Source organism: Arachis duranensis, chromosome 3 (assembly GCF_000817695.3).
Source record: "Arachis duranensis cultivar V14167 chromosome 3, aradu.V14167.gnm2.J7QH, whole genome shotgun sequence".
Taxonomy (NCBI): Eukaryota; Viridiplantae; Streptophyta; class Magnoliopsida; order Fabales; family Fabaceae; genus Arachis; species Arachis duranensis.
Genome location: NC_029774.3, coordinates 27391747 through 27397275, shown reverse-complemented (window position 1 = coordinate 27397275; position 5529 = coordinate 27391747).

Here is a 5529-nt window from a genome sequence, read left to right as displayed (position 1 = left end):
AGTTATAGCGTGTTTCTGGCGTTCAACTCCGGATCATGACGTGTTTCTGGCGTTTAACTCCAGACAGCAGCATGTACTTGGCGTTCAACGCCAATTTACGTCGTCAATTCCCGAATGAAGTATAGACTATTATATATTACTAGAAAGCTTTGGATGTCTACTTTCCAACGCCGTTGAGAGCGCGCCATTTGAAGTTCTGTAGCTCCAGAAAATCTATTTCGAGTGCAGGGAGGTCAGATTCCAACAACATCAGCAGTCCTTTTGTCAGCCTTTTTCAGAGTTTTGCTCAAGTCCGTCAATTTCAGCCAGAAATTACCTGAAATTATAGAAAAACACACAAACTCATAGTAAAGTCCAGAAATGTGAATTTAACATAAAAACTAATGAAAACATCCCTAAAAGTAGCTTGAACTTACTAAAAACTACCTAAAAATAATGCCAAAAAGCGTATAAATTATCCGCTCATCAATGTAACAAACAAGACTTGTCATGGCAAATTAAAACTCTAGTTGATAATCACACCTACCCTAGAAGGAGGAAAAATAGAGCTGCCACCCAAACCTGGACACTTATTAAGCTAGTACCTAAGCTTAGAAAGCACTCGACTATGAAGTATCAATAGGTGTATGATTGGTTTGTAAGAAAATGTAATGTGTACCTCAATAGCACATGCATCACTTGGGCTCTAAAAGCAGCTAGAAAAGTTGTGGAGGGTGATGAGATAGAACAGTATGGGTTGGTGTGGGATTATACAAATGAATTACTTACTAGCAATCCAGGATCCAGAGTACAAGTTAGCATCATCCCCATGCCCGAGAGTCCTCCTCTATTTGATTGATTTTATGTCTGTCTTGATGCTTGCAAGAGGGGGTTTAAGGTGGGTTGTAGACCTTTAATTGGACTAGATAGAGCATTTCTTAAGACATTACATGGAGGACAAATACTTACTGCTTGCGGACAAGATGCTAACAATCACATCTTCGTGACTGCTTATACGATTGTCAGTGTAGAAAACAAAGATAATTGGCAATGGTTTTTAGAGCTCCTTCACAATGATCTTGGAGACTATAGAGAGAACAAATGGTGCTTCATTTCATACATACAGAAGGTAAGAATGTAATTGATTCACGATAACATGTTTCAAGGACTAATTTGATTTAATGAATATTATATATGGACTAATTTGATTTAATGAATATTTTGTTGGGACTTAAATGATTTAATATCTTTTTAGGTTTGGCCTTTGGTGAAGGGTTTAATCCATGCCGTGTAGGAAGTGTTTCCAAGAGTTCACCATCGCTTCTGCGTATGGAATTTGTGGCGCAATTTCTCAAAGCAGTATGGTAGTTATGAGTTAAAAGATCTTGTATGGGAATGTGCTCGGTCAAGGACAACAACTGAATTTGATAGAAACATGAAAAGAGTTAAGTTGATCAACGAAAAAGATTGGGAGTATCTTGACAAATGGCTGAAAGAGGCATGGACGAAGGCGCATTTTAGTGAGGTTACGAAAGTGGATAATATATGCAACAACGCATGTGAGTCATTCAATGCAAAGATCAAACACAAAAGGAGTAAGCCCATCCTGACCGTAGCTGAAGAAGTTAACAAAATCATCATAAAGAGTATGGTTGATAATAGGAAGAAGTTGCAGAACTATCAAGGAATTCTCCCTCCTGTTCAACAAAGTAGGTTGAAAGCAATGACAACGTTGTCTTGCCATTGGACTCCTCAGTGGTATGGTGATGAAAAAGAAGAATTGTACGAAGTGCATGGCTGGCCAACCAATACGGTAGTTGACCTGGGCAACACACTTGCACTTGCAGGTTTTGGCAGCTCACAGGTAACAACTTTTATTTGTTCTCTCAATTAGTTAACAATGTCTTCATTCATGATAACAATTTTAATGGATCTTTTTATTTGGTTTGAAAGGAATGCCATGTATGCATGCAATATCAGCCATACAAGACATGGATGACAAAAGAGCTGAAGAATATTGTCATGACTGGTTGAAGATGGAAGCGTATAGACGAACTTACTGTTCCAACGTCAATTCAGTTAAGGAGTTGGATCTATGGAAAAAAATTCTACATCCAACACCAGTCCCACCCCCCAATGAAGCCTAAACCTGGAAGGCCGACAAAGAAAAGGAGAAGGGACAAAGAAGAACAATCAACTAGGTCAAAGACAAAGATGAAAAAAAAATACAACCCAATCCAATGCATGTACTGTGGTGAGGTTGGACACAACAAAAGAGGTTGTGCAAATAAAAAAACTATGGATGTTGAGGAACATGCTAGGCAGATGTAGCTGCAACTCGCAGTTGTTGTCCCTACTATAGAAGGTGCTGAACCTGAACTAAATGCTGCCCCTACTGATGCTGATATTGCTACAGAAGCAGAAGCACCTTTGCCTTCACTTCCATCACCCATCTAGCCTCCATCAGAGATTGACATCAGCCAATCCGAAAGCATTCCACCAACCCAAGATACACAACAGGTAGTATCATCACTTCTCATTCCTAAAAAATTTCAACTTCATTTAATCATCTAACAAATTCATTTGGTACTGGATTATACAGGATCAATTGGTAGCTAGGCCACCTAAGTTACAAGTGATTAAAAGAAAAGTAAGGTTAAGGTCCTCCTCTAAGCCTACTACAACTGGATCTGTGGCTGTTTCTACTTAGACCATTAAAGGGACAAGTTCTGAAACTGCTAAGAGGCTGCCCAACTTCATGACTTTTGTGCCTACTCCAGGCTTCAAGACTCCAAGGAAGAATGATGAAAAAGTTTGATTTGTTAGAAATGTGTTGTGGTTGACTCTTTTTTTGTATGGGACAACATTCTGTTTCTTGTTTTTTTGTACGGTATTTAACTCTAAAGGCAATGTGTTATGGTGACATGAGAACCTTATAACTTTGTTGTGGTATTTCTCTGTTAATACAATGTGACAATTAGTCTTCAATGACAAGTTATTACTAAGATTACTTACTTTGTTGCTTATTTTGTTTATGGCTTAACATAATTCATATGAACTGCGACAGAGAATTACTTGCAAAATTTGATAAATTTATAACAATTGACAGGGAATTGTTTCCAACTTCAAATACTACTCCCATTCAAGCCATGCAATTCAATACACCATTACATGTTCACAGAGCATAGCTGGTTTATTTAGAAGTACATAACAAACAACAGAGTATCATAACTACTCCAAACATCAAAATCATTAGCAGTTTTAAAGCTCTAACTTTAACTTCTAAGCTGCCCAATTTCCATGCCACCTTCACCCTCTATTCATCATAGTCATTTTCAACCTCCATATCAGTTCCTGCATCTTTCTTTGTACCACATATATCCACTGCTTGATAGTCATCATCATCAACCCACTTAAAATAATTGCAGTGACTGTCCTTCTACAATTTCAGAAATGAGTAAACAAAAAAATCAAAGAACACCCAACAGCACAGAACAAGATGAAAAATATTTAAGTTCTTTCAACATCACTCACCCGGTACCTTGCATGGAACAATCTATTTGGATTCTCTACTGTCCCAGATTTTTTAATCACAGTCTTCATCCCACAGAAACATGATCTATCATGAGTATTCAACCTCCTCCTTCGCATCGAAGTGCTAGAACTATCACTGTCGTGTGATGCATGCAACAAACCACTACCACAATCCCCATTTTCTATCTCCATCCAGGCAGTAAACCAAGGATTACAGCTCCTACCGAGGTCTATCGCCACCGAAAGTGTTCACGACGTTGTATTTATCGTTGAATTTGGGATTAGGGTTTGTCCACTCAAGGACTAATTTGACTTTTGAAACAAGACTTATCTTATCAGCAACAACATGGCACAACTTGGCATTTGCCACCTTGGTAGTTAACGGCACACATCAGTGAACGTTTGTCAACTCAGCGACGAAAATGACGGAAGGACGAATGTGACCAGGTAGGGTATCTTTGGGGACGAATTTAATTAATTTTATCTTTCAGAGACGAAAATGAAAATCGAGGTAGGTATCTTTCAAAGACGATTTTGACTATTAACTCTTGTTTTGATTACCAAAATTTACATGGTGGTAAAAGCTTAATTTTCATGTATACCTTACAAGTACTTGTATCAGCGTTTGAGGGCAAGATAATAGTAAAACTTCACATAATATAACAATTATAATCAAATTCTTTATGTATTAATCATAGACATTATTTTTATTTGTTTTTATCCTATTTTCTCTCATTACCCTCTAGTTTAGCTTGGACTTATATAATATATAAGACTAGTATAAATTTTTTAAATCAGTCAATGAAAAATTTAATTTTGACAATATTATTTTTGTTTCAACATCATAATATTATTTTTTGGGGTTTATTTTATAAAAGTCAAAAATTTATGCAAGAAAAACTTATAAAACTTTATATGAAAATTTTTTTCCGTACTTTTTTATCAGAGCAACTCTAACGCTTGAGTGCCAATATCACTTTTTTTTGACAGAGAAAATTTTTAACTGTTAAAAGAAAAGTGAAAAAAAATTTACATATTTTTCACGAAAAATGAGTCATTCTGAATGAGAATTTAGGAATGACCAATAATAACTTGCCAATGACAAGTTGTTTATTAAATAAATAATTATATTTTTATTTAATTAATAATTTATATTAATTATTTATATCATAATTAATATTAAATATTATTTATATTTATATTATTATATTAAATTAGCCGTTGCAAAATTAGTCGTTGTAAAATTAGCCGTTAGAAATTAGTCGTTACTATGTTACTGTTATTATTAATAAATTAATATTTTGTTACTCTATATGTACCACTTAGATACACTTCTATTCTCACACTCTTTATTATATTAATTTTAAGTATTTTAATTAATTAATTAAGTGGGACCACAATAGGGACTAAAGTTAGTTCCTCCTAATGGAAAAGAGAGAGATGTTTTGAGTTCCTATTTACTATTTATGACGCAAAAACTGATGTGAAGTTACTTTTTATGACAAGTGGGATATAAACAAAAATTGGGATAAATTCCCTACTAGAGATGGTCCAAAAGCCTGGCACTGGATTCCGTAGTAGGGACGCCTTAAAAGTGCGGTAGTGACAGGTTGATGACAATTGCCAGACTTTAAAAGCATGGCAATAATAGGTCTGTATCAATAATACATTTTTTTTCCACAAAAAAGTATGGTAAAAAAGTTAGCACGGGCGGCGAAACATGCAACCCTTCCTATTGCACCAAAGACCAATATGTTAACCTCATAAAAGTCATATATGTCAGATTTTTTATTTTTATTTTTTTGTCAATGGATTAGTCAATTTCTAATCCTAAGTATTCTAATGTATTAAACAACTTTCAATTTTAAATACACAATACACTCACACACTCCTTACACATTTTATTACATTTTTTTTCCAATATACTCTCTAGAATTTAAACTCTAGACTTTTAAAATGGAGAGGAAAAAAAAATGCCATATTATATCTCAGGTTTTGAATCTCAACTATAGCTGA